The sequence below is a fragment of the Phodopus roborovskii genome, unplaced genomic scaffold (assembly GCF_943737965.1).
Source record: "Phodopus roborovskii unplaced genomic scaffold, PHOROB, whole genome shotgun sequence".
Classification (NCBI taxonomy): domain Eukaryota; kingdom Metazoa; phylum Chordata; class Mammalia; order Rodentia; family Cricetidae; genus Phodopus; species Phodopus roborovskii.
In genome coordinates, this window is record NW_026126710.1 from 389,321 (window position 1) to 412,383 (window position 23,063).

The 23,063-nt window shown below is 38.9% G+C and overlaps 1 long non-coding RNA gene across 2 annotated transcripts in view; it reads left to right on the forward strand.

Annotated features, from left to right (window-relative positions):
- The first annotated feature begins 1,760 nt into the window (after positions 1–1,760).
- The window catches only part of LOC127214437 (uncharacterized), a 119,243-nt gene continuing 97,940 nt past the window's right edge, over positions 1,761–23,063 (forward strand). Inside the window, exons 1-3 of one of the 2 annotated variants that reach the window (XR_007833840.1) lie at positions 1,761–1,870; positions 2,763–2,862; positions 4,360–4,429. This is a non-coding gene — a long non-coding RNA (uncharacterized LOC127214437). Of the gene's footprint in view, positions 1,871–2,762; positions 2,863–4,359; positions 4,430–23,063 lie in introns of those variants that run through there. The other variant, XR_007833841.1, reaches the window with a different exon arrangement.

Sequence of the window (23,063 nt, forward strand, 5' to 3'; positions counted from 1 at the left end):
CTCAGTCAAGAGAGTTCCCTCTGTTGATATCTTTTTGCCTTTATGAAGAAGTACTTGGTTTTGTACACCCAAAGAGCTTCTTCATGCAAAGTTGCATCCAAATTTGCTTATTTGCCTTACAATAATACACCATGGCAGATGGAAATAGGTTCTGTGAAGCCAGGTGAAGGCAGGAGATAATCCCCTGGAGGCTTTTGTTTGCTGAGATTCAGCCTGGTAAATGGTGGGTGTGACAGCAGGAGAAGTGACTTTCTGACAGATAATAAGACCTAATGGGGACTGCTTGAGCACAGTGGGTTATTCCATAACAAAAGGCTGCAGGAGAACTGGTCATGGGTTTCCCAGAAGCCACAGACCAGGGACAGTAAGAGAGAAAATCCAGGATGTGACCTAGGGACAATCTCCATCAGCAAGGGGATTCAGTTCTCATGCTGGAGCTGGGGTTCATTGATGAGTTTGGCTTCTGAAATTTAAGCAGGCCATGGTGCCAGAGACTAAAAGGTTTAACTAATCCATAGAAATACAGTATACAGGCAGAATACTGGCATCCTGTCATTCAGGAGGTAAGACTTCTGGATGATGACTTTGGCACCAAAAAGTAATAACCAGAAAGAAAGAGGCTTGAAAAAAATGGGTTGAGTTTACGGCTATCTGGGAGTCTTACAGGACTGTCATGTTGAGCCTTCATCTAAGCTGTAGATCCCATAGGAAGGGAGAGTCATGAGGCCACTCTGTGCAGAACTAGTTTAACAGAATCTTCAAATGTACATGAATGGGGCAATGGCTTGTTTTGTTGGTTTTACCAGTTTTTACTTCCTTTCTTTTTCCAAATGTTTTCTATTTTAAAATATAGCTAATTTGTAAGTATGCATACATTTGCAGTGTAATTAATGACTTCTTGATGAAACATCCATGTGAATAATACTCTTAGAGAAGGAAACAGGAACCTTCCAAGGGCCTTGTCAAGCTTTGCAACTTCTCTCTTCTGAGACTGATCTCCTTCTTGTTCTAACCATCTCTTTCTCATTTCATTAGTATTCATCTACTAAGTGTGCCTTCCTCCATGATATCAGCATTTCAGTACTGCTTGTGTCTTGAAATGTAGAGGTTAGATATTTGGTTTTTACATCTGGCTTGCTTGCCTTAACATCTGCAATGTTCATCCCCTTTGTGGCATGCAGTTGCCTGAGGTATGCTTAAACCTGGCAGGCTATGAAGGAAGGGAGGGAAGAGGCATAAGTTAATGCAACAGTACTAGGTAGAGTAACACAAAATACGACCAGATGTGGCTTCTCTTCACATAGGAAGATATCCCACAGCTCTTAATGTCAGGGAACTGAAGACTCACAGAGTCTGTTGAACTGAAGTTCTAAATAGTTTGGGAACTCTTGGTTAAGATGGAATAGATTCTATTGTTAGCAGGAGGGAAGCAGATGTAGGTTAGAAGCTAAAGAACAAACTTGGAATGGTTATTGTTTAGACATGAGGTATAAGTAAATATGGATGAATAAAAGTCTAGTCCTCAGTGAGGGAACAGCCTCAAGTAATTTTTTAAAGCTCAGCTTCTAATGACCTTATAGATTAGGTTGATAAGTGAGGTCATTTCCTCTTCCTTCTCCACCTAGCAGACCACAGATGTGTCCCAGCATGATTTGGCGAGTCATTGTGGGAGGCAGTGGTTGAAAATTCTTGGGACCTACCGTGTTGGGTATGTCATTGGGCTTACTGTGATTTCTTGAATTCTTTTGTCTCCATAGACCCATCCAACCCAGACTGCCTTTTTGTCGAGTGTGGATGTACACACACATTTTTGCTACCAGAAGATGCTGCCAGAATCAATTGCAGTGGTGTGCGCACCCAAATATAAACAGTGAGTATATATAATTTAAGCCTAGATGGTACAAGAGCAAAATCCTCTATGGCTCAGAACACTGTAAAAACTAAGTAATATCCAGAAAGTCTTAACTGAGTGCTATAGAAGCCCCCTTTTAAGGTGAACATTCTAACACCAGCTGCTCTTAACAGATGTGCTGACACCACTGTTCGTTTTCTAAGACAAAGCACAAAGAAGTGATCTCAAGTGTCAGAGGTTGAAGATATTCCACACAAGAAACTGCCTAAAGTGTCATTCTCAATGTCACCTTAGTCTGAATAGCAGAGCTAGTTTTGGGAAAGCAATGAATCATCCTGTTTCTTTGAAAGAATTTTGTACCCTGGATAATGTCCCACAGGAATTAGTGGTCATAGGTTTGAGCGCTACCCCATTTATTCCTCACAGTGATTGGCCTTAACTGGATTGATTCTTCTTTGTGCTAAATTCTACTGTTGAGAATTTTATTATTAAGTCAAACTACAAGAAAGGGATCAAGAGAGAGAAAACCATAGAGAGAGATACACGTAAGGAGAGGAATGAGAAGGAGAGAAAAGAGAGGAAGAAAAGGGAGGGAGGACAATTAGGACTATGACAGAGAAGACATAGTCTAACAGAACTTCAATGATAGTGTTTACTAGGAATAGAAGGAAGACATACACATCATCTGTGCGGGAGGAAGAATTGTGCAGGTCAGAGCAGAGAGAGCAGGAGAGCAGGGGAATAAGTGTAGGTATGAAAGAGAAAGAAGAGAGGACATAGAGGAGAGGAGAGAGAGGGAGGAAAGAAAGGGGAAGGGGAGAGAAGAAGATGGAAAGAGGGAGAGGAGAGAGAGACGAATGAGTGTTGTGGGGATTTCTGTTTGACTGTGAGTCTGCCTTTCTCTTTTCAGAACAGGAATTTTCACACTGACAACTTTTGGATTAAAAGAAATATCAAGCTGCCCCAGGAGGGGCTTCCATCCCCATAATCAGGACTCAGCTCTTTTCTGTGTAGGTATCTGTATACAGGAGAAGAAACATAATAACATTGTGAGAATATCCAAACCCTGTCCCACAAAATTTATAAGAGCCAGGGATACAACCACAGAGATTCAAGGAAGCTTGAAATCCTGGAATCAGAATGCTAAGTCTAAGAGGTAGAACATTCTGTGTGTGATTATATGTATCATAATTAATATGTATATGCATTTGTATAGAATTTGGATCACACTCTGATCCTAAAGGGAAAATAACACTTGTGTACATTTCAGCTCTTCTTTTAAAAAGATATATAATTTTATATTTCATTATATTTACACCTGTACTTTCATTGTGTAGCCTTTTAAAAATAGAACCTATTTTTATTTTAATTTGTTGTCTCTGTGGATTTTCACATGGGAGTTTAGTGCCTGTGTGGTAAAAGACGTTTGCAGATGCCCTAGATATGGAGCAAGGCAGTGAACACTTCCTACTTCCCTTCAAGAATAGTAGGTGTTGTTAAACCCAGCACTATTCTCAAGGCCCCACCTTGTAAGTCATGGTTCATACCAGGGTGATCAGTTTTTTGTAGCCAGAAACTTTCTACCAGAACTGTTCAAAATTACCTAGCTCCATTTTGGAGTACAGTAATGTTGTTTCTGAGATATTAAAAGATATTGCTCATTTTAAAAACGAATTATCTAGAACGGGAGTTCCTGAGTTGCCAATTGTAATAACCCCTTCCATGGTGAAAAACACCCATAACATAAGCTCTTGGGCAGTTGCAGTAGATCATCAATTTGAGGCTAATTGATGTTACATAATAAGACTTTTAGACTGATGATTACCTATCATGTTGTAGACCCAGAGTGACCATCCCTGAAATGTCAGTAATGTCACCCTTACAATCTGATTAATGTAATGACTCCCCACAAGGTCTATTGGGTCACCTTTGCCATCTGATGTACATTATGACTCCAATGGTGCACTGCACTTACACATCTCTAACAACAAACACAATAACAAAAACAACAACAACAAAAAAAAACTATTTACTATGTGACTCTGGAAAATAGATGGAAAAGATCCTGAGATACACAGAGATGATTGACTCTAAACATGAGGCATGAGGAGACCTATGTGGGAGTGTTGGGGACCAGAACTATTGACATTACTTCTAATGACATCAAGATTTCACCACTTGGCTGAGAACTATCTGGCTGCAATGAAATTCTTCAGTCAAAACTTACTGCTAGGGATGTGGCTCAGTTGTGATAGTGTTCCAATTTTAAGCATTAGTATCTGAAATCCTTTCCCAGCACTGGTGAAAACAGTTGTGCTTATGTTTGCCTATAATCCAGCACTGGGAACCTCGAAGCAGTAGAATAATGTCAGGATCCTTCTGGCTTAGCTAGACTATGTGTGCTAGCCTATGTCGCACAAGGCCCTCTTTTGGTATAAATAAAATGTACAAGTTGTTTCAAAACTGATTTCCATGCCCTAACAATATTTCCCTTTTTCCAATTGCAGGACTGCCGTCATGTCACCATCCAAAACAGCAGGGTGACAATCACGGATTTGCGATGAGTAAATCCCACAGACCCACCTCAGTGGGAGCCTGTGTGTGTGTGTGTGTATGTGTGTGTGTGTGTGTCTGTGTGTGTGTGTGTATTTTGTATATATGTGACTGAATGTATGGTGGTGTGTATCTGTGTATGCATGTTAAACTGTGTTATGTATGTTACATCTGTGTTAAGGATATCAATGGTATAGTATGTATTTATGGCACACTGTGTTTATTCACAGAGCCCAGATGAACTTAGTTCTACATTTCTGTTTTAGCAATTAGGAAAAGCTTCGATAAAACACAGAAGAATGTGATACATAAAGTCAAGACCTCTTGAGTACAAACCCTGAGTCTAGATGTGAGATCATAGAAATTTATTTGATTTCAAGGTGAGGTGGCTATATTTTTGACTTGTCAGTAATATCTTTCTTCAATAATGCACAAAGTGAGGAATGTGATAAAGCAATATGGACAAAGCCATCAGCTCAATCACAAGTATTGCAAAGGAAACATAATCTGCAATATGTTTTAATTTATGACATTTGCTATATTCATGGCTGAATTTTGAGGTGAAAGATCATAGCTCTTTTGAATAAGTAGAGAAAAATTGATCTAATATTGCATTCTACTAGAATTACAATTCTAGATTGTGAATGTAATTTTCTGTTTTTTGTTTCAGCCTCTTGTATTTGTAATGACACCTGATGCTAGAAACCCTTTGACTAACAATATTTCCTGACTAAAACAGACTGTATGGAATATTTAACATAAAAGAGGGATGTGTATGAATTGAGAACAAAGAGTAAAAAATGCAAGTTCTTAAAAATAATTTGATATTAGGAATCATTTAGAGATTATATATACTGTAAAAATGAATAAGACAATGTTTACATATTTTATGTCAACAAAGTATAATAGTAGATCTTAGAACATGATGGGATTTCAAATTTAATAAAGATTCCTTTTATTGCATTGTAGAAACACAATGTTAGAAAGGATTTGAACATGACTGGTGGCCCCTCCTTACCTTGAGTACCACAGGGAAACGTTTTCAAGATGACAACCTTCCTGGTAAACATTTTATTCTTATGTCCATCCTTACTACAAATGTCCCTGATAGCGAAGCAAAATTTATTCCCATTACCCAGATATACAATCTTCTGGACCAGTTTTGATTTTCTGTGCAAATATTCAGCAATACATCATTTCTCTACATGAAATCTTACAGTAAATATATAGTTAGGTTATTTATACTTAGTAATTACACCCTCAGATGACATCTTAATTGTTTTCTTTTAAATTAGTCATATAGTCTATGAAAATTTTAGTAAATTCTATTTTCATTTTATATTTATATATTAGGAAGAGCTTTCTAAATCTACAGTCGTCACATATTAGACCAGTTGTCTTCCTATTCATCGTACTTACAAATTGTTCTATTTGGCTGGCTTGCATTATGCATATAAAACTGTTTACATTTTATTTTCCTTTCATTTGAATTGAAATTATTCTATTATTGGGAAATGATATAACAATTAAGATTCCATAACTTAATGTGTTTAAGGTGTATTTCTTCTTCCAAAACAATTTGTATCATTGAAGATCATTCAATTAGTATTCGTAAATTAATAAATTACTAAGGGAATAACAGTACTTAATGAATGTATGATTTCTTCTAATGAGAAGATAATTGTCAAGGTACTTGTGGTCCAACTCTAAACTCTTGCTTGTTTGAATTTTTATGCATGTGTAGGTTAGAAAGACTGATTGCATATCCAGTACCGAGGAGACCAGGTAATGGAGAAAGCAAAAGTGTTAGTTGTTGATAATAGCAGTTGACACAGCTTGTAATTAACTATGTGGTATTTGTAGATCTTCAAACTATATTAATTAGTAGGCACAAATTAATTACAAATTAACTAATAGGCATAAGTGAAGAACGATACTTTCACGATTGCTAAGCAATAGAGCTCACTCTCAGAATTAGTTACTACAAGTTCAGCAGGTTTAGTTATGCTCTGTGCAGCTGTGTCTTCCTATGTAAGTATGGCATAACATCTGGGTGAGTAGGTGTTATAACAGAACATAATACATCATATAATTTACTATAGTCAGTCTTTAGTGTCTGCAAGACCCATATCTTCATACATTTTTGTCTTCTGTACTCATTGTTTCACAGTTCTGAACTTCTGTGTAGACAAAAACATTATAGCATTCCTTGTGAGAGACTGTGAGCAGAAAGCAGATGTCCTGTGGACTGAGCAATGGATGTGAGACACATGATTAACTTCAGAATGTGTCTCCATCAGATCTGTTCATGCTCATTTTTCTCTGCAACCTGGTGCACTCACAACTTTACATTAGTTCAAGTAATGTTCTGATAATCTACTTTTCCAAATTTGTACTGCATATGTAATAATACTAACCCAATTTGTAGGATAATAAGCATTCAACTCATGAACCAATCACTTTTATGCTACAAGTATGATGTTTGTTTTATTTAATTCTTTAAATAAGATTTGAAGGATGATTGCCAATTGAATGTGACTTTCTCTAGAAGCTGGCATTATGGGCCCACAGATCAGTACACATAAAATAGATTATTCTGGAAAGATTCTTACTTAGGCTATGTACCTATATCTCAAGTGGTCATTAAGACAGATTGCATAGTTCATTCTTGAATTTATGTTTTATGTGAAGCTCCTATACATAATTTATTTTCATAAAAAGTAATGATTATCAAGAGTGTCTTCTATGGTAATTTGAAGCTTCTGGATTCTTTATCAGTCAAAATATGCTAATACACTACATACCTGAATATATAGGTATCATTTTAGAAATGTAATTTTTGGGACTTGCATTATAAGTTGATGTTTTCCCTGATGGTACTTTAGCTTTGCCAAATTATGTTTCTAATATATTTCTTTGGAATCTTATATGTATCATATTTTGTAAATAGGACATTCACTGTGATCTTCTCAGCCTATATCATACTGTATATTTAGCATCGTGTAGGATAAAAGACATAGAGGTTTATGTGACTCAGTAGGAGAAGTACTTACCTAATATTTGTAAGAATCTATATTTATTAGAAAATTTGTCAGAAAAATGGTAAATTATTAGAAATACCTGTGGTGTTCTTGTCTGTAGAAAGATTTTTATTTGTTTTAGGTGACTTCTAGTCTCATCATGAAACCCAGATTTGCCTCAAAATTCTGATGTGTTTATTTCCCCCTCTTGATTTATGTGGGATTACAGATATCTATGACTATGCCAGCAGAAAATTTTTCACAACACTGCAGTGAAAACATTAAAAACCAAACTTCCTAAGTCATACTTTCCACAACCACAAAATTGACAAAATGTAAATGTTTAGAGAATGGGGTTGGAGAACTCAGGTTTGTATTTGACATGATGTAGCCACCAGCAGTCAGTTACAGGAGCCAAACTCTATGATGATTGTGGGGTACAAGGATACATGCTATGCTATAATAATAATATATATTATCTGATATAGAATGAGGTATATGGATGTTAGTGAGACATGTATTAGTGAAGTAGAGAAAATCAGATGCATTAAAGTCAAATTTACCCACTTCTTAATTTTGTGTAAACTTCTACAGTGTTGAGACTGAGTTCACAGCTTACTGTCCTCAACCACTTCACAATTCTGAAGTTCTGTCTCATAAAGAAAGTTAGAAATTTTCAAGGAAAAAATGGAAAGAAGGAAAGAAGTAAGGAAGGAATCTGATTCATAGATTATCTATTTATCTCATGTTATTAAGTAATTCTTTATAAGAACTATATATTTTTTAAAAAATTAACATTTTCTTCTCAAGTCAAAAACCATTTTCTAGTAGTTGTACCTAGACATCTGAGACCAAGAAGTGTTAAGCGCTACATAAGGTATATAGACAAAACAGCGCTTCTATTCAATTCAATCACTGTGTGTTTGTTCTAAAGTGACTTTTAGGATAAATACATCAATTTTTCATAAAATCACTCTTCTGAACACTGGAAAGTATGGATGGCAGTGTCCTCAAATACTGGCAAGAAGAAGCAGTCATGTATTCCATGATTCAACAGGATTTATTTCTACCTTCCAGGCCCACCTTTGACAACTTGACTTTGGTTCTGCACATTTTAAAGGAAAGTAAGTGTGATACTTATTTTTCTCACTGTTGTCACAAATCCCATAATCGAAGCAGCTGGAGAAGAAGCGAAATTCATTTGGATCACAATATACAGATAATACAAGAGGAAACCAGTGAGTGGTGATTGATGTACAAGCCAATTACTCACAAAAATGCCAAAATTTAGTGGTGGGAGAGAATTGGACCTTGAATGATTTGGTATCACAAACCATTGAGATTCAGAAACCATTTTTAGAAGAAGGTTAGGACATGTGTAAGAGCTGAGACTGTAGACAAGGGTAACAGCAACAGCAAACATTTTTAGAAATGACAGAGCAAATGTGACCTGTACAAGATCTGCACAGAACTTTTCTTGTCAATGTTCCTCATGGATGATATGGGATCCAACCTGAGGGATAGTAGTCACTTAGTGATTGTTCAGAAATGGTTAGCATTTTCTTTAGTGGTGCACTTCCTGACATAAATGCACTTTTCTCAGGAAATGTCATACTGGACACTTAGGCAAGAAACTACAATTAGACTCAGCATTATTATATTACAGAAGAAATGAAAGTGGAAAGGAATGGTGGTTTCAGCAAGAGAGGGAGAAGTATGACAGTGGGCAGTGATAGTAATGTCTAAAATTCATTATATAATCTCTGACACGGTCACACAATAAGAGAATAAAATAAGATGGGCTGATACTTTATTTAGATTTATTAAAGTTTGCCAGAGTATTCAGAAAGCTAAGTCACAAGCCATAGAAGTCAGGCACAGATCTTCAATCCCAGGACTCAAGATTGAGAGATAGATGGATTTCTGTGAATCCAAGGCTACCAAGATGTATACAAGCTTGATCCAGTCCTAAAGAGGAACAATTGACACAAAGACAATCTCAGCACCAGGAATCATATGCCTTTAAACCCAGCACTAGAGTGGTATAAAGGATAGAAGTAGGGTCTTTAGTAGACTATCATGGATTTATTCTCCAGCCACAATGAGGATAGGAAGACCCTGAAGTCTCCATATTCTCTAGCCACACTGTGGATAAGTTATAAATAGTCTTAGGGTTGGTGTGAGCCAGAATAGCCATCCATTCTGAGGTAGAAAAGAAGTAGTGTTCAGCTGCTTTGCTTTTCTGATCTTCAATTGAATTGTAACCCCAATATCAGTCTCTGGTCCTTTTATTTTTCATGCTACAGAAAGTGGGAAAGGGAGGAAGAGGGGAGTAGGAAGGCAGGAGTGGTGGAATGAAGGAAGGGCATCATGGATACTGTTCTGTGTATAAAGGTCATGAACCAGATGATGATGGAGTCAGAAGGTCTTTCCTTGACCTCATGTGCAGGTTCCTTGGAGTTGCTGGAGAGAGGAGGCCCAGACATGCAGAGTAGATGCATACTGGTAGCAGATGGAGCCAGGAGGATGAGCCATGAAGAAGAAATGGATGCAGAGAGCTGATGGGGCCAGGAGGACCAGTGATGCAGAGAATTTTGATCCAAGGAGCCAATGGAAACTGGAGGACCAGCTAGGGTGGAGGTGTCAGTGGAAGAGATACATAGAACTGTTCAGTAACAAAGTATCCCAGACAGTCTCCCTCCAGTGACATAGATCTCCAACATGTCCACCCATATCTGGATGAGACTGATCACAGTGGTGATGTCAGTGTCCCCATTTACCTCATTATTGTACTTTCCTTTCTCCTGGCCTTTACAGCTAGGCATTTGTTATGGTGTCATCTGAGAAGAGCCAATCATAATCTGGTTGTTTCCTAATTAACTGACTGAGTAAATTATGTTTTCATTTTCCCTTTATTTTACTAATGTTTTAGACTAAAATGTCTTCATACTCATCATCATCTTTGTTCTTCCATCTTCCTCATTGCTTGGAAGATACATATGTGTGTGTGTGTGTGTGTGTGTGTGTGTACTATCTTATATGTTTGTGTCTGTCTGTGTGTGTATAATCTTATATGCATTTATGCATATATGTATACATGTATATATATGTATATATTTGTTTGCATTTGTAATCTTATGTTTCCATGTATGTTCTTGTGTGTATGTGTGTTTCCCAACACGGCTGAAAATCTCAGCCTTGCTTAAGTTTTGCTATTTCCCTTTTCTCTACTGAATTCCAATTTAAATAGACTATGATATATCATCCAGTGATAATTTTTTAAACAATATGTATTTTTTTAAAGAGGGGGTTTCTTTGTGGAACTTGGATACCAGGCTTGATTCAAAGTCAAGAGTTCTGCCAGTCTCTACCTTCCATGTGCTGGGATTAAAGGCATGTGGCACCTCTGCATGGCCTTTTTACATTTTTTTATTTTTCTTTTACATTCTAATGCCATTACCTCCCCCCATCTCTCTCACAATTCACATCTGCTCCTCAGAGGGTAACACCTCCCCTAGTAAGCCTGCTAATTCATCTCACTGAGGCATGAAAATGGCACCTCCATACCATCCACACACCTGTGTCTTGTCTGAACAACTGATCTCTCCATAGAATGGGCTCCGCTAAGTCTGTTTGTGTATTAGATTGGATCTGGGAACCACAGCCAGTAACCTCATATGTGTCCCATCCACACCATTGCCACCTTTGTTAAGGGAGTGTAGTTGGGTCTTAAGCAGATTCCCCTTTGTCAGACCACAGTCAGTGATCACTCACTATCTTGTATCAGCTGATTCTGTGAGTTTCCCCTTCTCAGTCTTGACTCTGTTGTTCATATTATTTCTCTTCCCTCAATTCAATTGTACTCAGGTGCTTGACCCAATGATATTGAAGTGACCAGAGCCTCACCCAGCCATGAGAGGCTGCAGAAGACCCACCAAGGTGTAGGCCTCTGATTAACCAGCATGTACTGAGCTTTTGTCCAGCTTCTGACATTGCCTGACTTGCTGAACCTTGCCCCAGTCACTAGGAAGCCTTGAGGCAAGTTAGCTGGGTGGGTCTGAATGTGCTTTATAGTATGTGAAGTACAGAGCATAGCAGACTCCATGGGAGGCCTGTAAACATGGAAACCATTTCTGCAGGGGTAGTTGGCCCATCAACACAGGACAAGTTGCCCAAGCCTGGAGTCACACAAATCCTCAGACTGTTGCAGACCCCAGACACTCCCCTTGGTCTACCCCAAAAAATCCCCTGCCCTATCATCCCTCTGGCTGCTTCTCAATCCACCCAATGTGTCAGATGGACAGAGGACAGAAATTAATATAGTTAACTTATTAATTAATTAAAACTCTTTGCTTTTGCATCAGATCAGTTCTCTTGGTGATTTTTGGAGTCAGAATTTGTGCACAATAATTAGGTGTGGATTTATGCATCTCTTTCCATCTGTTTCTAGATTAGGGTTGTAGTTTCTCTGGGATTGTGGATTGTAGCCTGTGTATCATTTGCTTTTTGTCTGGTATCTTCTCATGAGTGAGGGGGGAAACAAATGATTTTTTCTAGTTTTGCTCACTTGCCTGCCAATTTTGGATAATTTTGTTTCTTAACATTGATAAGTAGTCCACAGTGTAAATGTACCACACTTTCCTTATACTTTATTCGATTGACAAACATCTAGGTTGTTTCCAGGATCTGGCAATTATGAATAATGTTGCTATGAACATAGTTGAGTAGTTGTCCTTTTTATGTGGCTGTCCCGCCTTTGGGAACATGCCCAAAAGTGGTAATGCAGTATCTAGAGGTAGGTTGATGTCTAGCTTTCTGGGAAATCTCCACACTGATTTCCATACCAGTTGTAAGAGTTTGCATTCTTGCCAGCAATGGAGGACTGTTACACTTTCTTTTCATCTTCTCCAGCATAAGCTGTCATCAGTGTTTTAGGTCTCAGCCTTTCTGAGATTATTCTGGTGAGACTGTTCTGTTTATATCTCTACCCATTTTTAAAAATTAGATTATTTGGTGTTTTGATGCCTAGTTTCTTCAGTTCTTTGTATAATTTGGAGATTAGCACTCTATCAGATGTGGGGTTGGTGAAGATCTTTCCCATTCTATAGGAAACTGTATTATCTTGTTGAAGATGTATTTTTCTTTGCAGATGCTTCTCAGTTTCATGAGGTATCATTTATTAATTGTTGCTGTCAGTCTGTGCTTCTGGTGCTCTGAGTCTGAAGTTGATTCTGGGCTGATGTTTCAGGACTAATTTTTTAGCTGCTGTCCCTACATTCTTCATGCACCACAGTGAATTAAATTTCCCCTGTTTACATATTGTCTTCTTTGTTAAAATGCTATTTCTTGTTTCTACTTTTTGATTGAACTGCCCCTCACATAAAATTATACAGGGAAATTTGTAGTTGCTGAGCTAGTATAACACTGACAGAAGGTATACTCTCAGGAAAACACTTCCCAGTGATATGTATGTATATATATATATGTATGTATGTATGTATGTATGTATGTATATATATTCACCCATTCCTCCAGTGCACACTAGAATGTTCCCCCACATAACACCAACTATAAAAATAGGTATTGTGCTGGCTCCATCTGTAGAGGGTCCCCCTCCCTTGCCTCTCCCAATCTTGTCCATGTTCCTGCCTCAGTTCTACTCCATCTTAGCCTTTGAGACAAGGTCTTTCCCTGAATCTCATTCTTGCAGTTATACTATACTCTCCCTTGTGAGTCAGGGAAACCCAAAGATCCTTTTGTTTTTACCTTCTTGGCTCTGGAATAAGATGCCTCTTCCACTGTGCTGGCTTTTTTCTAGATTTATGGGACAGAATTCAGATCACTGTGTTTATTTAAATTTTAACAATAATTTTAAAGTTATTATTTTAAAGTAAATAAATACATTTACTTAGTGTAGAGACAGGATCTCTCTTTGTAGCACAGATTCTCCTGGAAGTACATCTTCAGACCAGGCTGGCCTGGTACTCACAGAGAAATACCTGCTACTGCCTCCTAAGTATTGTGAATAAAGTTGTTTGCCACCACAATCTGGCTCCCGAAACAATTTTATTGACTTAGTCATCGTCATCTTCCCTGGCATGTTTCTCTATTTTAAAACACATTAATGAAATAACTCTATTTCCCAAGTCATGTCCTTGTAATCATTAGCTTAAAGGTACAAACTGAAATCCTATTGATTTCCATCCTCTGCTTATTACATGAGCAAACTATTTGGTGAGTATTAGCCTTTTGGGAGCACTGGAAATAGCCCTTATATGAGACAGCTATAGTAATTTTGCATATTCTATTAGCATAGATATGTATGAGTACTTATGGGCACATACCAGGAGTAAAATTGGTGAATCTGAGGATGCATGCATTATTAATTGGATGAATTTCCTCTAATATGTCATGAATTGATTATATAAACACATAACAAAAATATATGACATACCCACTCATTATTTTGGCAAATGTCAGCATTTTTAATATTAAAAGTTTGTGGTATCAACTTACACACTATTAAATAAATCTTAGTTAGGAACTGAGGGTGTAATCCAAATTTCTCCAGTGACTAATGGTATTAAATGAACATCGTACATACCTATGTATGTATATATTACATATATACATATGAGATTCTTTAGGCCTCAGAAAGTCATGCCCATTTAGAAATTAAATATTTAAACTTCTGTCTTTCTGTATTTCATACTAAAATATCTTAATTATATGGTTCCATGGGGTCTGTGTAAGTTCTTGTAAATCCAACCTTATCTGGTTGTGTTCAGATGATGAAACTGGAATCATTTGTCCTCGCAAATATTCCCAGAGTCCCTCTTGTATTTTGTACAGTCTTGTCCATAGCTCATCATCATTCCCAAAGGACCAACGTCTGGGAGTCAGTCACTGTCCACAGTGCTGTCAATAATGTGAAAAGAAGACGACTGTGCTTAACAATCTAAACATCATTGCATTTGTGTGTTTTGAAAATGCTCCCACTGAAATTCTGATGTAACACCAAACCTCATTCAACAGGTATAAATGAAACATGTCATTTGACATATTTATGTGAATGCACTTGCTGTTCTCCTTCATGAGGAAATGTTTATATGTTAGAGAAGGTGAGTGCAGTAGGGTTGGAGAAAGGATCGCGGGACTCATGAAGTAAGTGTTGGATAGATCCCTCTGTTTTTCAAATGTGGATCCAGGTACAGTAACACATGCTTTCAATCCCAACACTGAGGAGGCTGAGACAGAAGGGCTATTATGTGTGAAGCATCCCTGGGATACACACTAGAGTGTAAATCTAGCAAGCTTAAACACAGCAACGCTTTGTCTCAGAACAAGTGAGAAAATCAACACTCTAGGTGGAACATAACAATGACATAACATAACAACTCCATTCTAAGGTGACCTCCCTTTACAAAATCATTTACCCAATCCCCACATTACGCTATTGACTCTGTGGGGCATTCATTCCATCCTCAATCAGGACACTCATAGGAAGCTAACCAGGCAGGGAAGTTAAAAATACTGGCTTAGCTGGGAATGGTTGGAACATATATGATTTTCAAGAATACAAACCTCAGAGAAGACCCAAGACTATGAGAAGTCAATTTGAAGCTGGGCTGAGGTGGAACATGCCTTTAACAATTGCAAGCAGGAGAAATATGCAGGCAGAAGTCTGTGAGATTCAGGGTAACTTAGTTTACAGAGGAAATTCCAGGACATCAGAGAAACTGATTCAAAGAGCATGAATGAATGAATCAATGATGAGAGAAGTCTACTTTGGATTAATAATAGATTGAGGTTTTATTTAGTAAGGAAAAAGTAGAAAACTGGAAGCAATCAGAATCCAGTGACGTTAATGTCAACATAAGGAGTATTGCTCCAAAGTTGTGGCTGGCCAACAAGCCCTTGTAAAGGAATACGTTTGTAAACTTGGGAGATGTTCATATACAAGCAAAATTATTCTCTTGGTTAATGTTTGTCTTATGGTTTACTATTACTGTGTAATGACACCATGTCCATGGCAAGTCCAATAAGGAAACCATACAATTGAATGGGCTGGCTTCAGTTTTGGACATTCAATCCATTAGCATTATTGTAAGAATCATGGCGGTGTGCAAGCAGACATGGTACTGCAGGATCTGAGCATAATACATTTTGCAGCACAGGAAACCAATCTAACACAACAGGCAGTATCCCCAGCACAAAAAGCCTTAAACCAGCCAACCCCCTCCATTGACACACTTTCTGTAACAAGGCCAAACCCCCACAAACAAAAGATTCCCCAAAATGGTGCCACTTCCTTCGTGATTATGGGCGCAAATATATTCAAACTACCACAGTGCTAATTATGAACTTGAGTCTAGGATCACCTGGATGATGTGCATTCCAATGGGAAACCATCTTGATTACTTTAATTGATCTGGGAAGACCTGCCCATTTTGGTTCCCACTCTTCCCTGAAGCCGTGCAGGACTGCAGACAAGGAGAAAATGTTCTGAGCAGTGGTTTAAACTTTTTCTGTTTCCTGACTGTGGTGCAAAGGTCCAGCACCCTCAAACTCCTGTAGCTCTGACTTTCCCTCATCCAACACTCCTAGTCACAATTGGTGAGACCTGGTTTAGAACTCCCAGTGCCTTTGCCTCAAGCCCTTTATATTCCATTTAGAATACACAGACCAGGGTGAGGTGGGATCTCCTTTTTAACCAGATTTTAACAAATATCCTTGATGTCAACAACCATCCTACCACCCACTCTTATTTAATTGTCTATTCCATCATTTCCTTTTGTAGTGTTGTCTGCTGGCCCACTTCACTAAGTGGTGCTCTATGTCAGAAGGTTTAAGGAAATCTAGCTCTGAGTTTCTGAACTATGAATGAAGTCAAATGGGAAGCTGAAGAATTAATTTATTCGCTCTTTTATAGAATGGTCAAATCGTGTTGCTTTGCATTCTGTCTCTCCCCCTCTCTCATTTCATACATAGATCAGCACACAAAGTTGCTTAGATATACAGGGTGGGGAGAGGTACACATTCATGTGAACAAGGAAACACACAGAGTATACAGGTCTGTGCTGGTTTGTTTTTAATATCAACTTGACACAGCCATCTGTGATCAAGGACAAATGACAAAATTGCCCCCCCATCATATTTTCCTTTTTGCAAGTATGTAGAGCATTTTTTCATTAATGATTAACATTGGTGGGCCTATACCACAGGAAATGATGACATCACTGCACTGCTGGCCCTGGTTTCTATAAGAAAGCTGGCTGAAACAGTGTTGGGAAGTAAGCCAGTAAGAGGTATTCCTCCATGATTTCCACATCAGTTTCTGCCTTGAGTACTTGCATTAGCTTCCCTTAATGATGGGCTCTAAATTGAAAGACCTTTCCTGCCCAATTTTGGTTTTGGCAGTGCTTTCTTTAATTTTTTTTTTCACAATAGGATCTGTAAGACAATGCTGTCCATTGTACAATTCAAATTATCTTCTACCCCTGTTCAGTATAGATTTGTGAACTTTCCTGGCTTTTTGTTGTTGTTTTATGACCATTTATTTCATTATTCAGGTTTTAATGTCCCTCTGTCATCTTAAGCTTCTCCATGTGGGAACCCTAGTGAAACTTTCCCTGCATTCTTGTTTATTTGGCATCCCCTAATGAGTCCTTAGTTTCCTTGAGCTTAATTTTTAAACCTCACCAGTTTGTGGAGATCTGGGAATTAATGTGTTGGCTTTGACTTTGTGCACTTTTCTTAGACTCAGGGAGAAACTTGATGGCTGCACAAGTCTCTCAGCTCACATAAGCAAGCAGTCAAAATGCACCAGCTGTTGGTATAAATGTGCAGTCTTTGAGTATAAGCCTTACAGTGGAATTACTGTATCTCAAGGTAGACTGATGCCCATTTTCCTTCCTAGTTGGCAGTATATGCTTTCAGTCCCACCAGCAATGTAGGTGTGTTGCCCTTGTCCAAATCCTCTCCAACAAAAGCTGCCATTGGTCTTTTTTTTATTTAAGCCATTCTGACAGGGGTAAGATGGTATCTCAGAGTGGCTTTGATTTGCATTTTTCTGATGCAAATATAAACCAGCTGCATATAAAACCAGCCCCTCTTTCTGTTCTGACTTCCCTGTGATAGACATTGTTTTCTGCAGTGATTATGTACTGGATTCCTCAGCCATTCTAGACTCAAATTTCACTTCCCATAGGACCACTCTTTCCACCCAGTCTCCTTCCTTCTCTTCTAATTTCTTTTTCTTTCATGTGTATTTTTTCTGGTTGTTTGTACATGAACCAAATGCATGTCTTGTGCCGATGGAGTTCAGAAGAGATTTTCAGTTCACCTAGAACTGGAGTTATTGATTGTTGTTATGCAACAGGTGATATCTGGGTGTTGATCCTAAGTCTTTTGGAAGATCAGCCAGTGCTCTTAACTTCTGAACCATCTTTCCTGCCCCCGCTCTTTGCTATGATAAAAATATGACAAGAAAAGTGAGTATGTCCCTAGACATTCATAAGAGGTCTTCACATGAATATTTTCTTTATTTAAAACAGTGTAACTAATTGTTTGAGCATGTTGATCATATTCACACCTCATCATTAACTCCACTCTCACCTCCCTACTTACCCAACTTGAAGATTTCGTCATCTTCTTCTTCTTCTCCTCCTCTTCCTTCTTATTCTTCTTTTCCCCTTCATCAAGTCCAGACTGTTTGAGCAACTACTATTGGGAATGACATCTGCCCTTGACTTTGTTTAAAGAGCATTCATGTCATTGAAGAGAACTGACCCTCTTGTAGCAGCCAATAACTTCTCATCTAGGAATTGGATTTTGTGCCTACCTCACTGCTCCATGCTAGGATTTTGTGTTATTTGAGCTTGAATAGTTCTTATTCACACTTTCACAATTGCTCTGAGTTCAACTGTACAACATCTGTGCTGAGTCTGGAAAATTCTTTTCTTCATGTGATCCATCACCTCTACACTTACATTTTTTCTGCACCTTACTCCAAGAAGACCCCTGAGGCTTGGGGCATGGGGTGTGATAGGTATATCTAGGGAGGTATGTGTTTATTGTTCATTTTATTGTCATACAAATTTGTTTCAGAGGCTGTTCTGGAACTAGCTCTTGTTCCAGAGGCTGGACTTGAACTCATATAGATCCTCTTGCTTCTGCTTTATGAGTGATGGGATTAAGTTGTGCACCACCAATGCCTGTTCTGCAAGTTTTTCAAGACACTTTGGATTCTCTTTTTTTTTTCTTCAGATCTTGGAGTGTGGGTTCTCCTGTGCTTGCTTCACACGATGACTTTGAGTACTCTGCAAGACAGCGCTGCTTAACAAATGATACCCAGCTTCATCCCTGCCCTCAAAAATACAAGACACAGATTATGAACTTTTTGGCTGTGATTTTGCACTTGATTCAAACACTGGCCTCAGAACAGAGAGGACTGGTGAGCAGTCCTGGAGGAATTTGATTGAGGAGAACATGGATACAGTGGCAGCAGCATCTGTCAGGTTGGTTGGTTTAATTATTGTGTTTCTGTGTATGCATGTGTAGTCACCATGTCATGTATGTGGAGGTCAGAAGAGAACTTGTAATAGTTGCTTCTTTGATCTCTCATTGAGTTTAGGATATTAAGCTCTGGTTGTCAGTCTTTGTGCCTAGCTCCCCTACCCACTCACTCATTGTGCTGTCTCCATTCCTTTACTTTAGCAATGACACCAGAAGCCATTTGAGAACAGAGTCTGACATCAGAACTTATTTCCCTCAATTTATTTTGTTATGCCCCACAATGTTGTGGATGGAACCCAGGTTTCCCACTTGATGGGCAACAGTTGTACTATTGAGATTGAGCTCTCCTGCAGCTCAATACTGGGAAGTCTACTGGGCAAACCCTTCCTGCATTGAAGAAGTAGACACACCGGGAATAGAAATCGCATGCTAGGTCACAAGCATTGCTTTGGTCAGTAGGTGACACTACATTTAGTGTTTAGAGTCATCAACAGTAGAGGCTTTTACATATATAATGCGTAGCTTAAGGTCCGTTTTTCTAATTCCATAGCCTTAAACCTGAGGAAGTCACTTTTCAGGCTGTCCTGAACCCATGTTGTCTACAAAAGAGCTTCTGCAGATTGTTTTTTCCTAGACTGTGTCTCATTATATAGTTCAGATTGTCCTGGAACTCACTATGTGTAGACTGGAATAGTTTGAACTCAAAGCGATCCACCTGCCTCTACCACAATACCAGGTTTTTATTTTAAGTCAATATTTTAAATTACCTGGTGTCTTTCTTTGGATTGACCCTATTGAGTGAAATTGGTTTTGTTTTCTATGATAGGCTCACATAAATTTGAATAATTTTGGCTTTGGTAGTCATTCCTGAGACACCAGAGTAGTTTCCAAGGGGTCTCATATAGGCTGCAAGGGCATGCACTCATTTCATTCTTGTATCCCTATTTCTGAGAAGCTCAGTTTCAGAGAAGTAGATGATGGCTGCAGGCCTCACATTTCCCTGTGCATCCTTTCTTGGTGGTTCATGATATTGGCAAATGAGAGAGAAAGGAGTAGAAGCACAAACTAAACTTTTCCTGTGTTGCTTGTGTCCTGACATCTAGCTGGAATGAAGACAGATTACCCCCCCCCCCTTCAGGTTCAGAAGACCAGGAGCTACTTTAGTCTACCTCTGTTCGGAAAAGAGGCCTCAGCACAGCTGCTTGCAACAGTTTATAAGGCACATGCTTTCTGAGAGGCAGGGATAATTTTAGATTCTCCTACACTCCCTGTCTTTTAATGTGGAAGATGCAACCTACTATATAACAAGGATTATAGAACATATCCAAAAGCAATATAGATGAAAATGTACAGATGCAGGAAACTTCATGCTAGACTAGGACAAGTCAGTACCATGAGAGGCAGGATACTGCAGATTAGACCAGGATGGGACAATCTATGAGACACAGGAAACCGCAGATTGGACAAAGGGAGAACAGAATCATCAGATGCAGGAAACTGCAGTCTAGACCAGGAGAGAAAGAACCATAAAATGTAGGAAAATTCAGGTTAGATCAGGAGAGGACAGAACTGTGGATGACCTAGCTTTCTGACCTGGAATAAAGTCCCATAAGTTTCTATGACAGACACCTCAAACTACTTAGAGGAAAAAAAATGGCGCAGTGGGTGAACACACGATCCACAAAATGGGCTAAAACTATGGTCTTTCTTTTCACTGGGAGCCACACATATAAAGGAAGCACATGATAATTGCTGTGCTTAAAACCACCCCAGTATCACAGCAAACGTCCTGCTTAGTTGCCGGATAAGCAGTGGTCTGTGAGATTAACTCTAGCAACTTTCAATGTACTAGGAATGTGTTCTGTCACAAGCTCACTTCCTTCTCTCCTTTTTGCCTTTTATTTGGAGGCCAGGGTAGGGTGTCCAGACTAGCCTTGAAGATGAAATCTCCCTGCCTCTGTCTATCATGTAGGTGGCATAACAGGTCTGCATCACCAGGTCTAGCAGCAATTATCTTCTGGCAGCTCTGAGATCTTTCCCCGAAGATGTTGCACATGGAAGTTGCCATCACTGAGTAATACTAACCATCGAAGCTTCAAGGGTCTTAAGGATGATACTTCAGTAGACCACTAGAGGACAATGTAGAATCAAAAATGACATAGTGGTTGGTGCCTTCTTCCTGAGTCAGGGATAACTTCCCTGCCTGTTCATATCAGGATGACCCACTATTTCTGAGCATCACAGCTGGTTCTTGTGAGAAGGAGATGTGGGACTTCAGATCACAGATATTTCTGTGTCAATACTTCAGATGAATTTTGATTTAATGCCTCAACAGAACCAGATGGCTTGAATGAGACATAGGGAAAAAGGAGAGGGAAAGGAGAATAGATATGGTTATAGATAGTATATGATGGGAAATGTCATTCTGTATATATGTTTCTCATACTGGTCAATGAATAAAGCATTGTTGGCCAATAGGAAAGGAAGATAGGAGGGGCTAGGAGAGAAGAAGGAAATAGGAAGTAGAGAGAAAAGCCAAGATGGAGAGTCTGGAGAAAGCAGTATGCTGGCTGGCTCCCCGATAAGAGAAATACATAGATCAGCAGAAATGGGTTAATACTTAAGATAGAGCTAGTGTGTGAGCATGTGGAGGTTAGCCGATAACTTGCAGGAGTCAATTTTCTCCTCCAGCACAGGTTCCAAGGATCATTCTCAGGTCTTCAGATTTGGTGGCAAGTGCTTTGACTTACATAATGCTTAAATGACTTTGACCTGTCCCATAGACTCATTCCTTAGAATACTTGTTCCCAGTTGGCAGCAGTTTTGGAGAGGTCATGAAACTAATAGGGACAAGGCTATAGAGAGAAATTATATCATGGGGTGGGCTTTGATAATTTACACACTTGACCCATTCCAGTTTAGTGTCTGCTTGCTATGTGAGGGTATAGTGTGGTCTCTCAGTCTCATGCTCCAGCCACTGGCTGCCATTCAGCCTCTGCCATTATGGTTCGCTCTCTCTGGAACTGTAAGCAAAAATAAGTTTCCTTCTTTTTCTTGCTTTTGGTCATGGTCAGAGCAAGATCATTTGGTTTTTGGCCACTGGGTTGCATCCCTTTGTAGTCACAGAGTCCTCCTAAGTCATCCAGTCTGCAGATTTCAATACATCACAATCCTTACAAGCTAAGCTTAGCCATCTTTCCTCAGTGGGCTGCTTAGAGTGACAAGTAATTGTGAAGAGTAGAGAATGGAGATTTGTTCTGTGTGTCACACTGTGCAGAGAAAAAGAGGTCCATTCACACTCAAGTCCATAGTTCAGGAGTCCTGAAGTGTGATTGATATTTAAATGGAAGGCAAGAGGCAAGTATAACTAAGCAGTTATGGCCAAGAGTCCCACCTATCATTGACTCCTCATTAGCTCATTTTGGATCGTCTTATAAGGTAGTCTCATATGATTCTGGAAATATGCAAAATGTCTTTTCATGAGGCAATTTCTCTTCTGGTTGGTCAATGCTTTGGCCTTTCCTTCCTCCAAGATAAGTCTCTGAGGAGATTCAAATTGCTTCAATTATTTTGTTTCAATACTCACTAGCCAAATGGAGTGACATCATGGGTATCTTTGGACCTTCTTGGCTCCTGCCAGGATGGTGAAAAACACCAATGTGGCTGCTTCGGAGGGCATCAGTTTACACAGCTCGGAGAGCATTTTGCGGTTTTGATAATCAAAGAATTGATGTGTGTGTGTGTGTTTGTGTGTGTGTGTGTGTGTGTGTGTGTGTGTGTGTGTGTGTGTGTGTGTGTGTGTGATGGTTTAGTATGCTAGAATTTCAAATATATAGCACAGTTTTTGTTGAGGTAGGAGTGTGGGTGCCATTAGATACATTAGAAATGTTCATTCTGAACATTTTCCTATGGATAAGAGAGGGGAAAAATCACAATAAAAGAACACAGTTTTTCCTTGTTTGAAAGTCTCTCCTCACATGCTGTAAACCTAAAGTTCCTCTTATTCCATCCTAGGGATATTCCTTAACAACCTTGAGTCAGCAGGGGTCAGCACTTACTTCCTTCTCTCTTTCTTTTGTGAGACAGAGTTTCTCTGTTCTGGAACTTGCTCTGTAGACCAG